Source organism: Amblyomma maculatum, chromosome 11, assembly GCF_055883805.1.
Source record: "Amblyomma maculatum isolate TAMU_Amacu chromosome 11, ASM5588380v1, whole genome shotgun sequence".
Lineage (NCBI taxonomy): Eukaryota > Metazoa > Arthropoda > Arachnida > Ixodida > Ixodidae > Amblyomma > Amblyomma maculatum.
This window is the reverse complement of record NC_139354.1, coordinates 110,260,844-110,273,248: the sequence shown is the minus strand read 5'-3', so window position 1 is coordinate 110,273,248 and position 12,405 is coordinate 110,260,844.

Here is a 12,405-nt window from a genome sequence, read left to right as displayed (position 1 = left end):
GGGAGAGAAACAACACAGTAATAAAACTTGGTCAAGATAAAAATGCGAGTGAGCATCAGTTTTTCGTTTCTTCATACTTTCGCAATTTCTTCGGTAAATGATCGCGAATATGCAGGAAACGCATTATTACATCTACGGTAGGCCCACTCTGCTGTCTCCGGCGCTGCTGTGTTTTTTTGCGTCTTTGTTTGTTTTCATTTTGTTGTTTTCTATTTTTCAGCTCTGATTGCAGTTGGTTGGTTGGTTCAGAGGAAGGGAAAGGCGCAGTATCTGTCACACTTGCTCTGTGGACACCTGAACCGCGCCGTAAGGGAAGGGATGAAGGTGGGAGTGAGTGGATAGAGAGAAAGGGGAGCCGTAGTGGAGGGCTACGGAGTAATTTCGACCACCTGGGGATCTTTAACGTGCGCTGACATCGCACAGCACACGGACGCCACTTCGTTTCGCCTCCATCGAAACGCAGCCGCCGAAACCGGGATTCGATCCCGGGCACTGATTGTAGTTCTTTTTTTTATTCGTTACAAGCGACAATTATGTGCGGTTGAGCAGTGGTTCACGCCTAGCCTTTCTTTTTAAGGACGAAAAGAGAGCCGCATGAACAAGGCCCGAAACTAATTATACTAACGTGGGATTGTTAGTTGCATGGAGGCTGCACGTAACCGTGCGGTCCTAGAGCACACAAAAAAGAGGGAACTATGGAAAATTTTCTTCCACTGTATCACGTAAGTCATAATATGCGTTGCAAACCAAAGATGTGTGCTTGGTGACTAGTAGCCCGGTCCTATCATGTAAGAGCTTTTCAATGAGCACTAACACGCAAACGTCTAAAAAACGCAGTAATATTTGTCTTCCTCTCAGGAAGAGAATCATATGTTATGAATACTAATACCCCACACAGGTTCTATTTTGCCCTTATTCAAAGCAGATGGGTGTTTATTGACAGATTCAACTCTATATCCGTCAAATCAGGTGCACCAATCAAACTATTCTTCAAACTATCAGAAAGTGTCACCACAAAACAAACACAGCCTATCTTTTCGCCCAAACCATGTGCACGCACACACTGCTACATGACAATTCAAAAATAATACGGCGCGACGGACGAGGACAAAGAAGGCACACAAACCACAGGACAGCTTTCTACGTTTGTATGCCTTCTTTGACTTCTTCGGTCGCGCCGTATTATTTTTGAATCGTCATGTACCAACTAGCCCAAGTAAGAGTTCTACTTCCGACATGAATCTACAAGCAAAACTAGACAATATACAAACAACTAATATTTTCAACACCATGCACAACAATTAGGAAAAAGGCAGCGTCAAGCTTGCATGAAATCAAATGGTGTGGCTCCGTTTTGTGACAAATGCATTTCATTTTGTAGAGAATACATTTAATACAGTAACTACTCACACACGAAGCATTGAATACGGTTTCATAACCTCACCTCACCGTCAGAACGTTAGTCGAAAGCGAAGCAAGAATTAATCAATAGATAAGAAATTTTATTTGATATCCTAGCTATCCACTACTACTCTTGCTGCCACAATATAGTTCCCTCAAGACAGCTTTCAAAGCGGGAGAGTAAGAGGCGAGAGCCCACATAGGGCGTCCGGAGAGCTATACTACCGTATCTATAGGGCGCCGGTTAATCGTCAAGCTTCACGCAATCACTAATGGGACTGGAAAGCTTTCTACGAAGCAGCAAAGACAGAGCCTATCATATCTGGGGCAGCTCTATTCCGAAATGTCACTGTGTGCATAATGATGGGTGCTTCCTTGAGAGAATAGAGAGCAAGCCGCCAAGTACTGGTGGGGTCCGTGGGTTTGCCGTTGGTGGCTACTTTGGGCCTAATTGGCTATTTTATGACACTCTCTTGCGATGAAAATATGAAGTTGGCTCCTGCTGCTTAGAAATTCTATTTTGGCCCATTTATTATCCATTTTGTTTTTGCAACTGCTGATAAGCAAGCAAAAGACGGCCCTTTATTTCCAAGCTTTGCTGATGTGCTTTGCTGCCGTGGTGGCCGATGAGCGCATGTCCTCTGTGCCGGCGGATAGGATCAGCATTGAGTAGCGATACATGCAGCTGAGATGCCTGCATGGGCGCGCGGCGCAATTGTACGGATGTGCATGTATAAGCTTTTGCGAGCCGTCTTTGGAACACAGCGCACGTATACAGAGTGCTACCTCTTTAATGGTCGTGCATCGCAAGCCAGTGACGACACCAAGGAGAGACGAGGAGGCTAATCATAATATTAAGAATAATTCCGGCCACGAAATTTTAACTCAGATGCACCACCAAAGACGGGTACAGCTAAAGAAAAAAATTCGAGGAGACTTTTGCGACTACCCCGCCCCGGTGGCGCAGTGGTTACGGCGCTCGACTACTGTTCCCAAGGACGCGGGATCGAATCCCGGCCCCGGCGGCAGCTTTTCGATGGAGGCGAAAGCAAGGCGCCTGTGTACTGTGCAAAGTCAGTGCACGTTAAAGAACCCCAGGTGGTCGAAATTTCCGGAGTCCTACACTATGGCGTCTCTCATAGCCTGAGTCTCTTTGGGACGTTAAACCCCCCAAACCAAACCAAACTTTGGCGACTAAAGTGATGAAAGGCGAAAGCCTGAGTGCTGCATTATGCTACGCGACTGTTGCGTATGTAGCGATGAATGCCGGTACGTGTAAAGCGAGTGACTACTGTTTCACATTCTGCGAGTGCATTTATTCAGTGGATTCTGCTTGGCAGCGACGACATCATGCTCCTTGTATCTTCGCCATTGTGCTACGTTTACTGTTGTGTGGTGGATTGCACTGAGTATTAAATAGTAATTATTTAATTACTCAGCTGCATTAATTACAAATAATAGGTAATTAGGTAATACCAATTAGCTCGTTAGCCATTAGTAATTAATTATACCGGCAATAATTATTGCATGACAACTAATTAGTAATTAGTAATTGTGTCATTATTTAGTCAATAATTAATGATTGATTATTGATTGGTATATGGCCATATAAGGCACGCGTTCGAGCATACTGTGGTGGTGCACAGTGATTGGTCGAGACCTCAAGGACGTCATCCCGTCTCGACCAATCAGAGCCGCCGCAAAAGCCTGACACTTTTGTTGACGACAACGATGAGGCAATTAAGGCTTTCGCCTTAAAACGTGATTTTCGCACCTTAAAAGTCGCCCTTTAGCCAATGGCATCGGCCTATTCTGGTTAGTAACCCTTTTGGACCTGCTAACTAGACAACGCAGGGCGTGACAGATTAAAGTAGGGTGCCTCGATGCGCGCCAGCTCAGCTGAGAGCGGGTGCGCATCGAGGCACCCTAGATTCAAGCCGGTTCATCAGGCTTCAATACGCTTAACAGAAGCAACATGACAATCTGTCAATGCCATTGGCTGCGAAACATCATTTGAGGGTCATGTGCCGCTTTTTTCTTGAGGTGCACCCGACTGTAATATGAGTGAATTGCTGCGAAAAATCCTTTGAGGGTCATGTGCTGCTTTTTTCTTGAGGTGCACCCCACTGTAATTTGAGTGAATTGCTGCGAAAATTCCTTTGTGGGTCATGTGCCGCTTTTTCCTTGATGTGCACCCGACTGTAATTTGAGTGAATTGCCGCAAGCCGGATTTGTTCTGTTGCAATGTTCAGTTATTTTTGTCAGCTTATAATAAACGGCTTTTATCTGCTGGCTGTTATTTGTTACGAGTCAAGCGATACCTTGACTACCAAATCCTTTTAACAAAGATAGACATTCCCGTATTACAAAACATGTAAGTTAATGGGAACGCATATCAGTTTTCCTTTGTGACCATAAAAATAGTCCTGTTAGTTAACTCGGCACGCAGGAAGCGGCTGTTGTAAATGACCATCTCTTTCAGCTTGGAAACAACAGACACGTTTATCTTGAGCAAGCCGGTAGAATAGTGTTGTCACATCGACCCTTCCCCGCGTAGTAACGACTACTTATGCTCAGCGCAGCCCTTACTCTGTGCGGGCCTTTGGTAAACTCTTATCCTTGTTCCTGATAGGTACCAGGTATAAGTGAAGCTTTCAGGAAAGTTCCGCTTATATCTGGAACGTATGTGAAACCGGATTAAGAGTGTGTGTACCAAATAGGTTTTAAAACTAGTGACACAAGTTGAACGCCGAGAATAGCTGGAATGGTCTCCGCGCTATATTCAGAAATAACTATCCCTCAACAGCAGCCAAATAAGGCTCGAAGCGCAAGAATAAGGAACGATCCTCTGCCCACATGCTACTCCTCCATGTATTCGGTTATTCTGAAAAGATGACAGGATTATACTTAGCTTCACTTAAGAGCTTAATGACGCAAGCCTTTCCTCCTCCTTCTTTTATTCCTCTTCTGTCTACCTCTTCTCTTCTGCTTCTATCTTGCGTGTTTGCGCGCTCGTTATATTCCATTACATTGTCTTCTTTGACTTCGTCCTCAGAAGCTATTGCGACGTCTTTACCCGGAAAATTAAGCTTAAGTCAGAACCTATTACGGTATCTCGCTGACGCGCCCCGCGGAATCTCGCCAATGTCGCCGACACATCTCACTGACACATTTCGCAGACACAAGATATTCACCGTGAGCCTAAAAAGGTTTTCGCCTTAAAATAGAGCGCATGCGTTCCTTTATATCCTTCTACGGTGGCCACAGACCACCGCTTCATTGTTCTTTATTATCAATCTTGTCATAGCCTTTACCCTCGCCCGAGTAAAGGTCTATCTAAGACGGAGGAGCGGCTTCTACTTCGTCTGTATACCAACAATCTGTTGTGCCCGGCAGCACTAAAACATTTTAATCCCTCCTTCACGGGCAGTTGTCCGCACTGTGCGGAGAAGTCTTCGGACATCTACCACTTGGTGTGGGCTTGCCCATCCAACCCAGCTATTCCTCCTCACTCCAACCCCACTCGGGAGGACTGGGAGGCGACCCTGCTCTATGACCTGCAGGCCCAAAAGGCCCTGGTCGAGCGCGCCCGGGCAGCGGCCGACGCCACTGGGGTCCCGTACTAGGGACCCCACCCAGTATCTGTAAGGGCTGGATGTTCATAGATCCGGCCGATGCATACATCAACCCCTTTTTGATCAATAAACATTTGTCACCACCACCACCATCCTCTCCAGCCGTCTAATGATATATCGCAGGTAGGCTTGACTTCCCACTTGCTCAACGTCGGTACGGCGCGCGTAATGACGTCAGCGCCCCCCATGCCCTGCGATGCTGTCGCCTCACCGCCAGACTATCACTTTTCCAAAAATTTTATATCAGCTTACTCCGCCAAGAGCCATACATCTGCGCACCTCTGCCACGCATATCCCATCGAACCGGCCCCCACTTCAATTCACTCGTCCACGCGCCCTTTCCGTAACCTTTCCCGCTTCCTTAGTTTCATCAACCGCGTCAGACTGGAACGACCTGTCCCACTCCATCGCTCCTATCCATCATCTTTCAACGCCAACATTTAAATGCATATATCACGTGAAACTCTGTGAAAGCAGTGTAACATTTTATGATTATTTACCCCACCCCTTATGCAATACACCGAAAGGGGCATTTAAGGTTACTAAATGAAATGAAATGAAATGAAATGAAATCTTGAGGCATGGAATATGCGGTATTTTTTACAGCAGAATTCTGTAATAGTCTGACTTTTTAATGCGAAAGCATTACCTCGCTATGTTCACAGATTTCGGTTCGCAGAACGTGTCCGCAAAATCGTGTCCGCAGAAGTTCTGAGCAATTGAGAAGTGGTAGAAGTTTGAGTGGTGTCAATCAATAAGGGTGACGTAATGTTGTGTCAAAAAAATAATTAGGCCAATATGGTAATTAGATGATTACTTAGAACAACTGGGTCACAGGAAAAGAAAGTCGCAGTGTCTGTCATACTGTTTCTGTGGACACCTGAACAGCGCCGTCAGGGAAGAGAGGAAGAGGCAAGTGAAAGCGGAAAGAGAGAAAGGGTGCCGTAGTGGATGTGACGGGAAGCATATGACGTCACGCAACCGTAAATAGAGCCGAAAAGGGCATAGGAAGTGACTGGCACGCAATTTGAAAGTACCAAAGACTAAAATGGGTAAACAAGAAGTGAAATAATATGATGTAGAGGATATGACGTCACGCAACCGGAAGTAGAGCCGAAAAAGGGCATAGGAAGGGACTGCCGCGCAATTTGAAAGTACGAAAAACTAAACTGCGTAAACAAGAAGTTAAGTTAGCAAGCCGAAGCAACTACAAGCCACCAGAAGCAACCAACAGCAGCATCCGGGATTTCGCCTTACTTCAGTGCATATTCTGAAGTGCTCTTTAATTTTTGCATTACCAGTTGCGGGGTGCACAGGCATGAAAGTAACGCCCGTCACCATTTCTCCTCAACCGCGCGGTTGCCATGCTTATAGGCGCACGGAATTCATGTGTCACGGAGATAACGGAGAACGAGAGGCTAGCGCAGTGGTTGAAGGAGGGGGAACAGAGAATCGCATGGGTCACTTCTGCTGCACACAGGGAATGTTGTGTGATCTCTGTGGGAAAAGGGGGGCTTTCGTTTTCACCACATATTTTGTAGAAATACTCGACCTTCTGTAACAGCAGTTAACAGCGCGCACTGGAGTGTGCAGTTTTCAATTGATGACCGAGCTTGAGATCGAAAAAGATGGGGTACCGTGCGGAAGGTAAACGGTTTTGTTTGTTTTTTTGGTTAAGGAGTGAATGAAAAAGAGGGAAAGAAAGCCACTGGGGGGGGGGGGGGGGGGGGGTGTTCGCGCCTACAAACCAGCAAAGTTTCATGGTTTCAGAGGCTGCAGTATGGCTGAGAGCCTCTGAAGCACTTTATACAAACTCGCCTTATTTAAGTATGCCATGATTCTCGAGCGTGTGTTTCTTTCCGTAGCTGCTTTCAGTATCGCAAGGGCTGATTTTGTGCGTGAGTTTTCTCGTAGATGACATGGCAGATACTAGAAGTGTGAGAAGACAGGATAGGGAGTGAGTGTGTTACTGCATCGTCTGTTGCTCTTTCTCAAAAGGGGAATCGGTATCTGTGCTCCAACTATAAAATAATTTCACATGAAGTTTGATCTGGCGGTTGTTTTGGGAACCCCCTCCTGCATTGATTTTTTCCTTAGGTCTTTCCAAACATTAGAACGGAAGTTTCGAATACACTGTAGTTAGACGTACTGCTTGTCTATCGCCTTTAATTTGTGTCCGTGAACACGTTAATACAGAGGATAACTTATGTATTACTGGATGTCGTGAAAAGCCCCAATGTGGGATAAAATATACCTATAGTTCGTGAGGCATCGGAAAGACGCAATGGTTGCTCTTTAGTTAACGTTTACGCCTTTAAATCGATATGTTTTCATGAACGCATGTCATGAATGGTAATGCACGGTTATTTGTGCTGTTTTGTGTGATGTTGCTAGTCCCAAGTGTCCGATCGGGCATGCTTGCCGCCACGACACAGCCGCCAATAGGCTAACACGTGCATGCGTGGAATGTTTCCTCAATCGAGAATTCGCAGAACGTCACCGCTAGCGAAAAGCAACAGTGATTGATGGACCCGTGTCCAGCGTGCGACGGCCTCTGAACGAGTTGCATCGGAGCACGGAAGATAACACAACTCGGCGTTATGCCCAAGCAGAGGGGCGCGACCAACAATATGCAGGTCCGGAAAGGCGTAGCTTCCTACACACTGGAAGCTGTAAACAAGGCTACCATATACGAGTCGTTGTTTTCAATTGTGCCAAATGCATCATTTTTGCTCACAAAAAACTAGGAAGAGCTCTCTATATACTCAGAAAGCTTAACCCTACAACCTAAAAACGGCGCCTAGCTTCACCCACATTAAGAAGGCAAGAGGTAAAACAACATGCCGTGTTTTCTTTAAGTAATTACGGCCGTAAACTAGACGCCGCTGCGATTAGTTCATTACAGACAAGCTAAGAGCTCATTTTTCTCCGTGATTTATCATCGATAAGTCATTCAGAACCTCGTGTGCAGCGTGGCGATGACGCAAAGATAAACATAGTCGACGTCTATAAGTGCTCGACAACATTACTGTAGCTTTGCGCCTGGACCCGTGTTCCGAGTTTGCATCGTTATCGAAAGTGTCGCTATGATACCGCCTCTTCCGGTTCCGTAGTGGCAACGCCTGGTTCCGGCGTTTCAACCAATCAGATTACGCGAGGCCATTTGAGATAGAGACACTTCGATAACGACGCCAACTCGGAATACAGGCCCTGGTTAGCAGACCACGTGCATATAACATATCTGTATCAGCCACCACCTCAGCGCGTATACCACTATAAAGAAAAAAATGCTTTTGTTTTTGTGGTTGGTTCCGCATTCAAAGCTTCAAGAATTGAATCATTAATAAGCTAAGATACTTGCTCTATGCTCTCCTAGGAATTGTGCTCGACTGTACTGAACGTGATATATTTAGGCTCATCCTTATAGGCGTCTACAGCCACTAACACTGACCAAGGTAAGCCATGCCGTAATAATCCGGCATGTTTCTTTATTCCCACCGATATGCATGCATGTTTTGTTAATATTCGCTTCACTTATAGACTTTCGTCTCCACTGATAAAATAGTAAAGTTCAATTGAAACTGTTGATTCACACAAATCTTTATAAACTTCCCTTACTTAGTGAGGCATCACCTGGTATTTCTCATTTTTGCTTTAGAAAATGTGCTCTTGCAGCCTCAGTTCACCCTTTCTCACTGGAATGTGTCAAGCGAAAATGGCGCCATTTTTATTTCCGCATTATTTAGTTTATGGGATTTCAAAGCGACTCAGGCTATAGAGACGCCGTAGTGGAGAACTGTGGAACCTTGGACTTCTAGATTAAGCCACCTATCGCAGTTACTTGTTAGAAGCATTCTTACTTGTACTAGATGGCGGAGTTGTACGTAATTGATCACTTGTAATTCTTTTTTAGTAATTTCGTTATTACTTTTTCAAACATGACGTTTCGGGTAATCCTGTATTTTTTCGGCAAGGTATTACCAATTATCAATTACGTCTGTGCAGGAAAGCCTACAGGTTGAAGCGTCTTTCGAGGAGTACTTCCCAACTTTTGTTGCCCTTGTGGATAACCTAAATATAGAACAACTATGGAATATTTTAAAACGGAAACTGCTTGATCTACGCGAAGCTTTTGTACCGTCCAGAATCATATCATCTAGCAGAGCTCGAGACAAATCATGGTTTAACGCTGAGTTATGTGCATTAATTCGAAAGCCGCGCCGATTGTACCAGAGGTACAAGGAATCTAACTCGTCCGAGTGGAAAGGAACAAAAATTGAATTCAGACGAAAATTCTGCATTGCAAAACATTGTATTTTTTGCATCTAGGCGAAAAGCTTGTCAATGACACCTAAGAATTTTGGAGGTACGTCAAACGTAATAGCAATGAAAACTACTCTGTGCCAGTTTTAAAAAATGATGCGAAAATCATTCATCACAATAAGGAGAAAGTTGAATGTTGAGGCCGTTATTTCCCCTCTCTATTTATGCCCTCTAGTTCACGTGAAGTCTCCCTTCCTTTGTCTGTGGAAATTGACCGCATGCCGGAGGTCACTTTCTGTGCCAATGCAGTCTGTAAATGGTTGAAAGATGTGGACCAGGCCAAGGCGAGTGGTCCTGATGACATTCCTGCAACAATTTAAGAAATTGGCCGGATACGTTACGCTTCTACTTCACGTGGTTGTTTCAAAGGTCCCTCAATAAAAATGCCTTTCCACGTGATTGGAAGCTGGCGCGAGTTGTTCCTATTTATAAGAGTGGTATGAGAAACTCCGTTCAGAACTACAGATCCGTTTCCTTGACTAGTATGCCCTCTAAAATTATGGAGCATGAAATATATAGCTGCGTCATGACTCATTCAACCAAACATAATCTCCTATGTTCCAACCAACAAGGATTCAGGAAAGGTTTATCCTGCGATACACAGATGGTAGTTTACCACGATTTGGCCTTGGCAATTGATAAGCAACAGGTTGTTGACTGTGTTTTCCTAGATTTCCGCAAAGCATTCGATGTAGTGTCGCATAGCTTTCTCATTACCAAACTAGAAGCTTATAAGCTAGGCTATAACAGTATTAAGCGGATTGCCGAATTATTGTCATGATGGAAACAGGCGGTTGGTCTGAATGGTGTTTTTTCCCTATACACACCAGTGACCTCGGGAGTTCCCCAGGGCTGTGTGTTGGGTCCGCTGATGTTTTTTTTATATATAAATGATATTTCAATTGGTGTACGGTCTTCATTTAGAATGTTCGCTGATTGTGTTGTTTACAGAGTGATTAGTGCCAATTCTGATTCACAAGTCTTGCAATATTATTTAGATACCATAGCAGGTTGGTGTGCGAGTTGGGACATGTCAATAAATAAAAATTAAACTGTAAAACTGTTCACGTCACTTTTATAAGAAAACGCGCTTACCCTCCGTATAGGTATAGAATTGGTGATATTACCTTAGGTACAAGTGAGGAATTTAAATACCTGGGAGTCTTTCTTACATCTTATTTACGGGGAAACAGGCACGTTAACTGTATTGCAAATAGGGCAGCACTAGTTTTGGGTTTCTTGAGAAGGAATTTCAGTCATCTTTCAAGTAACTTAAAAACCCAGCTCTACTCCAGTCATGTTCGACAAATACTTGAGTATGCGTGTGTTAGGATCCTCACACAGCTGAGCTTATAGGCAAATTAGAAAAAAAATCCAAAACAGGGCTGTCAGATTTGTTTTTGGAAATTACAGCCGGAAACTTAGCATGACAGAAAGCAAACATGAACTTAAATGGTAAGAGATAAAGAACCGTAGAAGAAATGCTAGGTTAAACCTTTTTCATAACATTTATTACTCTAAAACAGGCATAAAACGCGAAAAGTACATACTGGCACCAAATTATATATCGAAGCGACTGGACCACGATATAAAGGCCAGGAAATTTCTTTGTTGGGGTGACGTCTTGCGTTACTCTTTTTTTTTTCTTCTTCTTAGAACTCTCCTAGAATGGAACAGTTTGCCGTCAAGCACTGCGTATATACCGATGAACAATGCTTTTTACCATGCATTGAAATGATATGTAAACTCATAGTTACCGTTTGTAGAAAGACCCCCCTGCTGTAATGCCCTACGGGCGAGGCAGGTATCCAATAAATAAATAAAATATTAAAAAAATTGTTCAGCTGCGACGACGCGCATGACTGCCTGGTATGTTGTGCTCTCCGCCTTCGTTCTTGGTGTAGCTTCAGCTGCTACTATTCCTCGCTTAGGGCCCATATGGGTGTCTAGTGAACGACCACGTAAGGAGCTCCACCAGCTTTTAGCTGTAGTTTTCTATCTGCCTACTTATGTCTCCTCACGAGAAGCCGCCTCTGATGTTCAAAAAATAAAAAAATAAGCCACCGACACAATTTTTTCATCTTTTTAGTGACCTTAACTACAGTGCTACGGGTGACGCTTTAGTGGTGAGTTCCGGAAATTTTGACCGCGTGAGGTTTTTCTATGTGTACTGGTATCGCAGGGCACACGGCTGCATTGAGTGTAGGCTCTATTAAAAAGCGGCCGCCCCAGCCAGGATGCGTTCCCGTGGTTCAGTAGTCGGGCGCCGTAACCAATGATCCAGCACGGCGGACCATACGAAACTACGAGGGGATGCGCAAGGTGTTCGTGCGTTATAACAGTGTCCTACGCTCTGGCGCTTACATGTCGCTAGTGCTGAGTGTAATAGCCGACGTCTTCAAGAGAAAACGTTCCAAATGCAGTCACAACAATTTTGAAAAACAAGCCCTGTTGAAAATTAACTCAAGCCGCATAGTTTATTGCACGTTGAGCGACTTTGTGTTATGAAAATAAAGTTCGAAGAAAAGCAGCGCAGTTATAAACGATTAATTTTCACTGCTTATCAGTTACTTTTTGACGCTGTAATATACCACTGTAAACAGTTACACTTGAACTAAATTAAAGGGGTAAGCAGCGAACGCGATGGTTAGATGGCATCCTCGAGGCGCTGCAGATGAAGTTATGTGATGTTAGGAAGATAGTGAGAGATTGGAAAGCGGGAAGTGATATGGTCCATAGGGTCACGAAGAGTCGAACACGACTGAACGACTGAACTGAACTGAACTGTGATTATCATTGGTTACTTATTTTCTGAAACGTGTACAAGACTGCTAGACGGTAAATAGAGGAACCAGGGCGATACAGAGAGATTATTCTTTTTTTTCCTTGGTGCTTGGGTCCGTAACATCTGGAACCCGTGAAAATATTGTGGCGTAAAAATTTCAAGCCACAGTTCAGCGCCATTACTGACTAATGTGCCTCTGAAGGGGCGGCATTTCTCATATCTAAGCTTCATGTATCACATACATAACAAGGGAGCCCAAAA